At 32.9% G+C, this 13,819-nt stretch overlaps 1 protein-coding gene across 2 annotated transcripts in view; it reads right to left on the bottom strand.

Moving 5' to 3' along the window:
• The window catches only part of LOC120775565 (homeotic protein ocelliless), a 52,306-nt gene extending 41,009 nt beyond the window's left edge, over positions 1-11,297 (bottom strand). For both annotated transcript variants that reach the window (XM_040105793.1, XM_040105791.1), the window contains exon 1: positions 10,045-11,297. The gene's annotated coding sequence lies outside the window, so the exon portion shown is untranslated. The remainder of the gene's footprint in view (positions 1-10,044) is intronic.
• Positions 11,298-13,819: the final 2,522 nt, after the last annotated feature.

The raw sequence follows: 13,819 nt of genomic DNA on the forward strand, positions 1-13,819 counted from the left end.
AACAACTAAAATGCTAGAAAATAATTAAGGTAAAAATATATATCGCCAAGACATCAGCTTTGAAGGCTAGAGAGCAATCATATAACCTGCCTGCCGCGGACTGGCGGACGCCGCGCAGGCGCTGACTAGAGCACAGGCTCCGCATTGCGGCGGGTGTGCACCAGCACAAGACAACTTCGTGGTTACTCATATATTTTTTTTCATTTACTCATATCAGCGCTGCCATATCTGTGTGTAAGCGCAGCTAAAAGACAACAACCGACTGAGTTGAGCCTCGAGAAGTAAGCGTTGCGTCATTTCCATTCATATTCAAGTCAGTTATTAGTTGTTGTTGTTGTTGGTGTGCTGCAGAACACTATATTGTATAGTTGTGGCAATTTATAATTGTATGTGTGTGTGTTTTGTGTCTTTTGCTGCACGATCTTGATAGTTGCGCTTTACACTTGAATGATCATTTCTATTTGAAAGACTTTGGCAGCCAAAAAATCGAGCAAAAGCAATGAAATTGTATAATTTGGGGGGAAAGAATAAAAAAAAAATAAATAAATTGAATTCAAGCTCGAAAAACTGTCAACAAGCGTGTGTTAGAAAAGCTGTGAGCCAACAGAATTATGAGCGAAGAAAAAAAATAATAAAAAAAATATAAAGCGCAAAGGTGTGCTGCTATTAACCACAATGCCACAATAAATATTAAGTACAAATCATAATTTTAATTATCAATTCAATTAAAGTTGCGACGCGTCGCGAGTCTAGCCATTTGGCTGATAAAGAAAACCAGAAAAAACAACAGACAAATAAGTGACTACAGGCCATAAGCACTCACACACACACACGACGACAACACCGCCGCACAATGCTGAAAAAATCTCGAGCTTCACTTCAAGCCTTCAATCACTTGATTGACTTATGATTTTAAAATTCACTTATTATTCTGTGGCAGCGCGCATTGTTGTTATTGTTGCCGCTTATGTGAGTGTTTATGCGCTTAGTGCGCGCTCGAAATCATTGATTCAAATTTAATTTCGTTTTCAAGCCCAGCCCAAGATAATGCGATTTTTTTCTTATTACCTTAAGATTGCCAGCTTTTTCAATAACAAGCGTTTTTATCAAATTTGTTTGCTTTTTTTCTGAAAAAAAAAGTGTGTGCCTGTGGTACCGGATATGCCCTATCTATGCAATGAATGAATGTTTTCTTTACATTATTTCTCGTATATGTGTTGTTGTTGTGTGTGTTTAATTTCCATTCAATAAATCTGTGATCTTTGCTAGTTGCGTGGGTGGCTGCTTGTAGCGGTTTTGACAGCCAATAAACTGGTTGCCGCTGGAATTCTACTTGTCCTAACGATTGCCTGGTTGTTGTTCTTGTTCAAAAGTGTGATTGTGTGTGAGTGCTGTAGTGCTGTTGAGGAGCTGCAGTTCAATAGGTTTGTGCACTGATTGATTGATTTGTAGCTGAGAAAGTTCAGTGGTACCTTACTGCTTGTGAGTGTAACATGAAAATACATGCACTACTTATATGTATGTGTATACAGTAAAGCGTAAAGTTTTAGCAGTGGAAATTTTAGTAAAGAATTAATGCTTTTGTATCGTGTAAAGAATTTTCGTTCTCTATACATAATATTATTTAATTATGTAAGAACGATATTTCTTCTTATATTAGCTAAACTTTCAAATAATATCATTTTTTATACATTTTACTTTATTTCAATGCATAATGTGTATATATTTATTTTTAAATAATAAATATATGATATGAAAGTATTTTTTTGAGCGTAATAATATAAATATTTCACTTAATTTAATACAATTTCATTAGCACATATATTTTTTGTGTAATAAGAATAGTTAGGTTTTTGTAGACTTAAGTGGGAATTTAAGTAAAAACTTGCTTGTATGTATGTATATATGTACATATGTACGTATATAGTATGTATTTATGAAAGGCAAAAAATAATTATCGGATTTAAGAAAATATTATGTTTTTTTTTCTAAACGGTGTATAAGAATATAAAACCAGTATTAAAAAACGAATACAAAAAAATATTTTCAGCCTTTAATTAATGATTAATTCTAATAATAATTAATTTAATTAATTAATTATACTTTTTTTATATTTAATTATCACTTTTACTTTTAATTTATTAATTATAATTTAATAAACGTTTAAGCGTAATATTAATGCTTTCACATTTCTTAAAAAAATCATGCAAATTATTTATATTGAGGTGATCAAGTAAACGATTTGCTTGTCAAAAATTTTCAAAAAATCATTATTTTATGCGGCCAAGGACGGTAAACTCGGCAGAATTCTGTCGCTACAACAAACTCGAAACCTCGAAACTGCAGTTTTCAAATCGGCTGACGATGGTTTTCGTAGAGTATCGTATACACCCAATTTTCTAACTCCAGCGTTTCAGTAATAATGTATTATCTAGTAAATTACCTTTTACTTCTGCAATTTTATCTTTTTGTGGACAATTTTGAATATTCGATAAATATTGAAAGGTAAAGCTATTATGAATAAGAATTTCAGTTATAGATTGTAACCGTGAATAATAAAAATTAATTATTTCCAAATATTATTATAATTATTATCGAATTAAAAAGCTGTGATTGTTGTTGTTGTAGTTTCAAAAGCAACAAAAATGTTAAAAAAATTTTGCGGAAACCTGAGTAGTATGGAAAGTAAGTCCAAATTGGCTTAATTTTAATTAAATAAATGTATAATTATTAATTAAGGTGGTAAACTCTGCCTCTGGCGCGCTGTTGTAAACTCGGCTATAACCGCGTAAGCAGTGTCTACGGCAATAAAGAAGAAAAGCCTCTGGCTTAGAAGTCTTAATCCTTAATATATAGAAGCGTTTAATAACCAAAGTTAAAAAATATTTTCATTGTAATTATCTATATAATAATTCTTTGCTTCAAAATAAAATACTCGTAATAGTCAAAAGGCCCTGTTTGTACAGAATTTTTGATTAACACAATCGAAGCGACGGACACGTATTCTATACTAGTCAAAACTAATATTCGAGCAGCAAATCATATAGTAGTTGACTAATTTATTTTTTCTAATATAAAATTTAGTATAATAGTGCCAAAAATAGTAATTTTAATTTTTTGTTGTTTTTATAATTTTTTACTTCATTTCTTTTTAATTTTGTATTTTTCTTTATTTTTCTGTTATAAAATTAAGTATTCTGATTTTATTAATTTCATTTTAATTTTTTTTATAGTATTAATTTTATAATTTTTTATTTCATTAAAATTTTTTATTTTTATATTTTTGAAACAAATTATTTTTCTCTGGCTTTCTATCAAAAATTGTGGAGATTTATTTTCATATGTGTTAATAATTTTTAATATTCTACAATAAAAAACTTCTTGATTTTTTTTTTGCTAAAAGTCGAGTTTTTTCCTTCAAAGTGTTTAATAAAAATGTAAAATTGAAATTTCGAAAAAACACACTCACGGTTACCAGCGGTAAACTATTATTTAACGAATGAACTTAAATTTTGTGATTTCGTGAGATCGAGCACCACGCTATGATTTATACATCCTTCCAAGACACTTCCGAATAATTGCTGTCATTGCCAGATTTGTTGATATTTCTACGTGAAAACAACACTTTTCGAATGTAAAAAACGCGTTTAAAGACAGTGCACTTAGCCTAGCTGGCCTCGGGCGCATATGTAAGTTCTGAAACTATTACTCGGAACAACTTGAAAATTTTGGACAATATTTTAAAGGTGTTGTAGAACTTAATAAAACAATTGAAAGGTGTTGATTAGGACACTTTCTATTTTTCCGGATGGTCTTTTATTTATATATTAAAATTAGAATTTACAAAATTTATTGAATATAAGATATTATCACACGGGAGGCTGCGTTCGCGTTGGCGGTTGAAATTCAAGTGTTGCGTTTGATGTGCCGGTGATGCCACAAGGATGAGAATTAATATTTTGCATAGGGTTACCTTACGCAATAAAATAAATCGATTTTTTGAAACCCGCAAACTTAATGTACCATTGACTCTGGGCACAATAGAGCTCAGGGCGTGATGCCATCTTTATCTATTTTTCTTGTCTTTTTGGTTTTAATAAAACCGTCGTCACAAAAAAAATCACCTAAAAATGCCTGTCCTTGCACGACTTAAACCTCAATAGTTTGTTTCTACATATTTATAATTTTCATTATTTTCATCAAATTCACTCCCTCAGTAATTTTACTTTTTAAGTCTGCATTCTAGTATGAACACTACTAAATCTACAACTTTCTCAAAACTTAGACAAGCATAAATTCCTAACACACAAATAACGAAAAGTCAAGCTTTCCAACAGCAGCCAAGAAGAACATAAGCGGAGCAACTTGCGGTTTTCCCCAGCCACAATTCATTCTTATCAATACAAGTAAATTAGAGATAGAATGGAGAATGCCTCCGCGCAAACAATAAAATATTAGACTAGCATGTATTTAGCAGCCAAACGCTTTAACTAAGTGTGATACTATGCATATGTGCGTGCATGTGTGTGTGTAACCAGTTTTATTGTGCTGCCATATAACACAGCAAAAGCATTTGAAAACCGAAATGATATTAGGAAACCCCTTCTTTTGAAAATTAACATTTCTCACTGAATCGCCAAACGGCTGCGAGTAATTTGTACGACGCTTGTTTTTGTATGTAGTCATTATAAACGGCTGTATGTATGTATGTACACATGTATATTAATATGTATGCTTGTAAGTTGCTGTCGTTGAAGCTGTGCCGCGTCGAACATGTGTAGCATGCATGTATTTGGTGTTGTTATTGTATTTAATTTATACAATATGCAAATCGGCGGTCAGCGAAAGAAGAAGCAGCAGCAGCAGCGGTGGAAGTTAGAGCAATAATACAAGCAATAAGACAGTAATGAGGAGACCAGCGGTGCTGCGCGGGAAAGGAAGTGCAGCGCTGTGCTATGCTTTCATGATCAATAATTAATAAAGCAACGAATATATTGATCGTGTTTGTCGGCTGCTTGAGCGCTGCCTGCTCGCTTGGTTGGGTGCTTGTGGTCCGCTTGGGGCTCGCACGGCGGCTGCTAAGCAAAATACTACAAGACATTAATATTGTAACTTTGGCAGAAATATACGAAATAATTTATAGCGGCTATTAAGAATTCAGCGTGTTCAACGCTCCAACACTCAAGCGCTCAGCACCAAAACACACACACGCACACATAAATATATAAATGTAATATGAAAGCACAAAAGCATATTTGGAAATAAACACGTTAAGCGCGCAGAAGGGGTCCCACGTAAGCGACGCGCGGCGGTCGGTGTAGGGACGGACATCAGCGTTGCTGATGTTGGTGGCTGCGCTGTGCAGTTGGTATAAAGCGCGACTGCTACTTACAAAAACGTGTGAATAATGTGTCGGCATTTTAATATGTTAAGCGTTGGTTAATATTATTGGAGTTTTGTTTAATGCTGCACCGCCGCCGATGACGCAGTGACCGCAGCGGTGGCGTGAGCTGGCGGAAAATCAATGCACCGCATTTTTTTGGTTTGTTTGGTTCTTTTCCTTATTTGATGTTTTGTTTATAGTTTTTAATTTTAATTTAATTTTTTAAATTAATTTTAATTTTTTAATTTTTACTAATTTTTTTAAATTTTGTTTTAATATGTTTTATATTATTTTTTAATACTTTTAAACTTTTTTTTAATTTTATTAATTATTATTTAATTTTTTTTACTTTTAATATATTGTATGTATCTAATATTATAAACTTATTTTAGTTTTTATTAATTTTTTTAAATTTTGTTTTAAAATGTTTCATATTACTTTCAAATTTTTTTAATACTTTAAAATGTATATTTATTAATTATATTATTTTTTAATTTTTAATTTTTAATTATATTTTTTTTTTAATTTTATAATCTTTTTAAATATTTTTAATACTCTTAAATATTTTTTTTCATAATTGACGAAATTTTTTTAATCATCAAATGTTAATTATAAAATGTTGTTTTGTTGTTATAAAATGTGTGAGGCCTTCGTGCATTTTCATTAATTTTTTTTTTGTTTTATTTTATTATATTATGTTTTTTATTTTTTTTGCGATTTCTGTTTATTTTCCTGGTTATTAATTTTAAAAAACTTTTTCTTTATTAATTTTTATTTTAATTTTTCTTAAATTTAGTTTTAAATTAATTTATATTTTTTTTAAATTATTTAAAGTTAAAAAATATTATAAAATTAAAAAAAAAAATAACTAAAATTTAATAAAATTAAAAAAAATTAAATTTTTTTTGAACAAAATCATTTTTTTGTTAATTTTATTAATTTTTAGTTATTTTTTAATTTTATTAATTTTTATAATATTTTTAACTTTTTAATACTTATAAATATTTGTTTTTAATTTTTAATCATAATTAACACAATTTTTTTAATCATAAAATGTTATGTTTTTGTTGTTTGTAATGTTTAATATCAACATAAGTATTTGAAGTCCTTTTGCATTTTTATTATTTTTTTTTATATTTGGTTATTTTTATTTAATTTCATTATTATTATATTTTGTTTTTGTTGCTATTTGTGTTTTTTGTTTTCTGTTAGTTTCTCTTTTACTAACATTTTCCTCTCATTTACCTTGGACATTTTGTCAAAGTCTACCGCGGTTCCAGTAATTTTACGAAAATCTTGAAAATATTTATGACTAATTGCCCCTACCCCAAACGCAGATGCGCGCTCCTATTTGCATATTGTGCGTCCAAATTTTATTTTATGAGTCTACACGCTCTTCTGGGCATGCGTAAGCATTTATTAATTTAGTTTTCTATATTACTTTTTGTTTTAATATATTTTTCGCCTCTTAATTTGTATTTATTTATTGTGTATCTGAAGGTAACACAGCGTGAATATTGGCGAATTTTCGCCGCAAAGCATCTATTAATTAAGTCGAAGCCGAAATAGCTGGCGGTTTACAATGACAAATGCTTTAAAATTGATTTATAACCCAAAACGATAAAATTATAAATAAATATTATCTAGTGCAGAAGAGTGAGAAAAGGTTTTGCCATGCACAAATGTTCAAGACTAAGCAAGATTTTTGGTAGAACTACTAGTTGAAGAGGCATGGGTTGTTCGACTTTTGCAATTAGCGGTACACCATAGAGCAGCAGGTAAATATGTCTTTTGAATTATTATTTTGATGACTACACAAATACTCTAACATATTTTTTCAGCTAATAGTGCTTTATTTATGCTAAAGCTTATATTTTTTTATGGAAAATAAGAAGTTAGATTGCTTTTATGGTTTATTGCTGGAGAACACTGCATTTTCATAACGCAAATGGCTGAGAGATGTTTTATCTATATTGAGCATACCATATTAGCTGTAAATACTTTTTTCAAATGAACAATTTATGCTTTTTTTGGAAAATAGTATCTTGATTGGCAATTGGATTAGTTCAGAGCATGGTTTTTGTTTATGGATAAATTTTTTTAAAAAAAGGTAAAGAGTAAATATTAAAACTAAGGATTATAAAGTAATTTCCATGTGGTGTGTTCTCAAGCAGTTGCACCGAAGCTAGAAAACCCTTCACAAACACACAGAAAAGTTTCAATGAAAGAACTTGATTTTGATCCTTCAGCTTCTATGGCAGCTATGTGCTATAATGGTGCTATCTCAACAATTTTTGCGAAAATTGTACCGTTAGCTTAGTTAATTATTCATGCCAAATTTCGTGAAGTTATCTCATTAATTAAAAAAGTTTTCCATACAAGCACTTTATTTAGATTGATACGTTGGTATGGCAGCTAGTATATGAAAGAGTGGTCGGATTTGAACAATTTGTTCGGACGTAGTGCTGTTACCTTAGATAATAATCTGTGCCAAATTTCGGAAAGATATCTTAACAAATAAAAAAGTTTTTCATATAAGAACTTGATTTTGACCATTCAGTTTGTATGGCAGCTATAAGCTATAGTATTCATATCTGAACAATTTCAAGGACGATTGTACAGTTACCTTAGGTAATTATCTGTGCCAAATTTCGTGAAGATATTTCATCAATTGGAAAAGTTTTCCATACAGGCACTTTATTTAGACGATTCAGTTTGTATGGCAGCTGTATGTTATAGTAGTCCAACATCGTTGGTTTGTACAAATGAGCAGCTTTTCGGTGTGAAAATTTCGTATGCAAAATTTCAGCTTGATAACTCAAGAACTAAAGCACTAGTTCGCTTTTATACTTGGACATGGCGAAATGGATTTAGTTTGTCGCGCTGATTATTTATATAAATATTTTCGTTCTGAATGTTACAAGCTTCGCCGCAAACTTAAAAAATGCTGTTCAGTGTATAAATACAAAGCTTGGATCGCAATAATTAAATCCCATTCAAACAAAGCGTAAGCGAAATTTGAGTGAAATTTGAGTATTTCTTCATGCTTTGTGTGTAATCATGTGATTATCAGTAGTTCTGGGCGGGTTTCAGTTGACTATGATTAAGTTGTAATGCATTAACTAACTTTACATATATCCCAAATTGAAAATATTTTCATGAATTGCTTGTATTTTCTTCTAAGTTGTGTTTTTTCGTTGTGAACATTTCTTTGAACCTCATTTTAAGCAATTTATCTATACACAGTAGTCATTTGTTGTAGTAATCCAATGAAAAACAATCAAGAAAATCAAAAATTAAAATCAAATCAAAACTATTACCATTACTAGAAACTTCTAGAACTCTTACTTTTGCAGCAATCGTCTACAGAAATGTTAATTATAATAAGCAAATACATTATCTTAGAAAGCGGAACTCGTATCAAAACTTTAATGTTCATGTTCCTGGAGTCTACCTTGTAACAATTTGCAATTTTATTTATAAAACGAAAGCAACACCAACACTGGTAATGCACCTTGTAAGCGGAATGTCATAATGAAACAACACTTGTCAACTTCCTAAAAGCCTCTTAAACCCGTCATTGTCTATAAGCCTGGATATCTAATTGTATCAGCCACTGCAGCGCATGTAAGGCAGTTATATTAAGAAAAAAAAAACCATGCTGCTGAAGTATAATATCAATAGTTTTACATACACAAATGAAGGTGAGATCAATTGCATCGAAAAGGGAGGTTTAATGGACGGCAAGTTTTTAAACCCCTACGTTGTTGACAATATCCAGGATTGGATCGCAAGTACATTATAATGTACATATCTCCAATCGAAAGACGTGACAGCGAATTTGTTCTATAGTTATTTTCTTACAGTGGACAGCTTTAGGTTTCGATGGAGGGCCTCGTTTCTTACTCGAAAAATTGTATCTACAATGGTATAACCCTAACAGTTTGATGCCACCGAGTTACTTTATGCATGAGAAGACTTTTCCAAGGTTAATTTGGAGATTTTGATTTCATACGAACAGATCGGCTTCAATATTGCTTTATGTATGAGAACATGTTTCCAAGATTAATTTGGAATCTTCAGAAAATTTGCAAGAAAAAACTTTTTAGGAGAGTCTGGGTGCTTGGAATTAATTTATAGATTATTATAGTAAGAAGATTTTAATATGGGTAGTACCAATTTGGCTTAAATTAGGAAAAATTGGGTGCTATAGTCATATGTGTGAGTTAAGATTATATATTTAATATATGTATTATTGTTAGACAATAATTTTCTAATTGTCTAAATTTTGCAATTTTATTTGGTCCATTTAATCATGTTTCCATAATGTTTTAGAACGTTTTGAATAACATAAGTGTGCTTAACACACAATCTAGTACCAAAACCGAACCCATCGCGCCACATAAAATATGACCTTAAACCCATAAACTCGGCATTAATAACATTTGTAGCAAAAAATCAATTTCTTTATAATATAATCTGCATTATATTTCCATATAAATTTCCCTGGGCTGTGCGATTATATTTCCCTTTCATTCTCATAGCAAATTATCAATTTCTTTATCATAAAATCTGCATTATATTGTTATTTCTTTAGCATTTTTCCCAGCATCATAATTCCTTCTCATTCTCTATAACATATACACCCAAATTTGACTTACCAAACTATATTTCTCGCGCTGAGGCGGCTTTGCTTGCACTTGGCTAACGGCGCGTTTGTAGCTTGCAGTTGCGACGGCTCTTAGCTTATGAGTATTCCAAATTTGCTGGCATCGGTACACTGATTTGTTGACTGAAATGTCACTTTTCACACAAGTAAACTATAAGTTTTCGTATTTATATATTTTTGGAGAATACTAGCACAATTATTATGAGTACTTGGCACAAAGACACACAATGACGATGTTGTTTTTGCGGTGTTTTATGGATTTAAGACAAGTTTTCTGTCAGCTAGGTATGTAAATATGTAATCCAATGCTGCTATTTGTTGTTGTATGAAATACACTGAAGGAGTTATGAGTTTACAACTTTTTTTCAAACTTGTCTACGGTTTTATTGGTTTTATTGTACTAACCAACGATAAAATGTACACAATGTTAGATGTTTATATGTATTTTTTTTGCGTTTTTTGCTTGCTTTGAACACAATTGAATTCGCAACAACACTTTTATGCCGCCTAAGCTGCCACACTTTGCATTTAAGCTCTGATGCTGTTTGCTGTTTTTATAACTTCGCTATTGTTTCATTTCTGCTTGCACATTTTTTGCAATTTTTTGCAAATTTTGCTGTTTTTGTTTTAATATTAATATTTTTAAATAATTTTTTTGCGGGGTTTTTGCGAAACCCTCGCTCTTTTGCACACTTTTCTCGACACAGTCGCTTTTTCAATTGAATTTTGGGCGTCAAATCATCAACACGCTTACTAATTTCGCTTGCGAAAAGAACACGCCAAGTTCGCAACGGCACAATATTTGCGTACTCGCACGAAGATGAACACGTTTCAAAATATGGAAAATAATTATTATTTTGTTATTAGCACACTGCGTTTGATATCGGGCAACAGGCAGGCGAGAAAGACGGTGTGTGGATAAGCGCAGCGCACAACACGACAACGACTACGACGACAACGCTTCACAAAGACCGAGTGAACTGAATGAACGTAACTTTTGGACTGACTGTGGTGCGGCTAACAAACAAGCAACACCTTTGCGCCTGTGTGTGCGCGGTGGCTGCTGTCCGTGTGGATGGTGTGTGTACGACGGAAAAACTCGATTTCTTTTCAAAGCCGCGCGTCGTGTGTGCGTGTGCATGAGTATGTGTCGACGTTGTTGCTGTAGCAGCAGCAGTTTGCCAACAGTGTTGTTGTGTTGTGTCTTCACAAGGCGAGGGAACGGACGAAAGTGCGTCGGCGAAGGTGAGCTGTAAGCGAAATGAACGATTAGCGGCGGAGCTATAGATGACGGCGGGGTTGACTATATACTATGAATGTTTGCGCGCAAGCATGCAAGGTAAGTGAGTGCAATAAAGATAGAGAGTGTGGTTTTTCCAACGAGAGCACCATAAGTATGAGCAAGAGCGAGAAGAGTAGCGTACAGTAGCGAGTGTATGTGCGATGTTGTGTGACGAAATATGTAGCGAGTAAACGCGTAACAAACAGCAATACAGTGAAGGCGCGCTACACATGTGTGTTAGAAGGAGACAACTACACGCTAGGACCGTCTGTAGATGGCTGCCACAGCTAGAAAAAAATTTCGGGTTTTCTTGTTGTTTTTGCCAACTACGGCGCACGCTACACGCTACACTTGAGCAATATGAGTGATAGTATTGTTGTTGTTGTTGCAATCGCTGTTTGTAGATAATATTTATAAGCTCGTCGATATGCTTTGCAGCTGTAAATACACATGAATGTATTCATTTGGAAGCCCAGTTGGCGGTTATTTGCCTATTTATTGCCCCAACCACCTACATTTCTTATGCGCGCACCCACACCGCTCCACCCACCAGTATAATGGCAGCAAGCAACTACACAATCATATACACATAAATATGTACATATACATACATATATATGTATAAGTATATAAATATTTATAAGCACAGCAGCAAATAGCGTAGCACAACCTTAAAGCTAGCGCAAGTACTTCTGTGCACATATACACACACACACTCACGCGTAGTCAGCAGCGCACCTATAACCACACCCCCTACGTGTCGGTTCAACAGCCGCACATTTGCCTCATCATGAGCAGGAGCAGCAGCAGCAGCCAAAAAGCGCGAGTCGCTGCCGAAAACTTTGTAGTTACACTGTTTTGCAGCAAATGGTTGCCTACAAAAACACACACGCTCACACATACATGCATGTACATATATGGACGCAAGTACGCTAGAGTACAGTGGACGAGTGGGTTGTGAGTGGCGCTGTCGAGGTGACTATCCACCAGCGTCATTGTAGCTACACCTCGTCACTAACAGCAACGCTGTTTTTATGTTGCTGATGCCTTTTATGCTATTGTTCTTGTTGCTTTTGCTTTGCTTTGCGCGACGTCGATCGATGTGCTGTTGTGGGCTAGAAAAGGCTCAAGTGGTGCCATACAGTTTGTCACGCACAGGATTGGAGCCTAGCCAATATGTACTGTATGAAGTGCATACATATGTATGTATATGTATGTACATAGTATGTAAGAACGTACATATGTATATGTATATAACATTTGTAGGCGTGTGTGTTGTTGTCTTTAACCGCGCAAATGTCGGCTGAATTATTTTTGTTTTTTACATTATGCATTTCAACACGCGCCATCTTGCGACGCTTTGCCTTTATTTACATACAAATTTACATATATATATGATACATATATGTATATTCACATAGGCACATACAGATAACATGCCGTCAAGTAGCCTACAAATATGCACAGCTACAATCATAATGCTCTTCAAGTATGTATGTATTGCATAAACACTCATACATGAGTACATATAAATATGTATGTATACATATATATAGTATATATACATATACATATATTTACATACTCACATTCATATGTATGCATGTATATATTTAATTTGAAGGGATCCCTCGCCAAAGTCTGCCAGCAAGTGCGCCCACACACAACTATTCCGCACATTTTACACCACAAAAATATGTTTGTATGTCATGAAAGCGAAAAAATGGCAATAAAATATGCGCGCAGGCTCTTCAGGCTACCGTGAAAAGCTGAATGGAGCTTTGATTAAAATACACATGAATTACGCTGCAGCGAAATCGAATAGTTGGCGCTAATAAATTTGGCAGTTTTTGCAGCTACTTTTTTGTGTGTTGTGAAGCAGCGTAAATATGTATGCGCGTATGTATAGATAGAAGTTGTGATTGTGATTGATTAAATCAAGAGATTACAATTGTAATTTAAGCACATTATTTGTATGTAAATATGTATGTCTATAAGTACTAAATTTCGTAATAGTTTGAGGCGCATAATTTTGAAGAAGTTAATAGCTGATAGCGTAAGTGAGATGCCAGAAGCGGTGTAAGAATCATGTAGAGCGCGTTTTTTCGCAATTAAGTATTGCATATTTTTAGACAATTTCTTAATTAATTTATTTTTTTTTGAATACTTGACATTTTATAAGAAAAAAATGACAAGTACGCAGTTTATCGCGCTGGGCCACAAAAATCCCATTATTTTATGGCAATTTTGCATTTTCCACACAATTTGGACAATGTCATAAAATATCAGCACCGTCTTAGTTTAACTAAGATTTGTTTTACACATTTCTGACGCGATTAAGGGGTTACATGGGTTTCCTCGGGTAAACAGTGTGTTTATTTTTTTCTCATACAAAAAATGAAATATTTTATTAGAATTTTTAATTGTTGAAATATTTGGAAAAAAAAATTTTCTAAACTCGGCCATAAGGACGCCCTTTCCGGTG

This window comes from Bactrocera tryoni, chromosome 4 (genome assembly GCF_016617805.1).
Source record: "Bactrocera tryoni isolate S06 chromosome 4, CSIRO_BtryS06_freeze2, whole genome shotgun sequence".
Classification (NCBI taxonomy): domain Eukaryota; kingdom Metazoa; phylum Arthropoda; class Insecta; order Diptera; family Tephritidae; genus Bactrocera; species Bactrocera tryoni.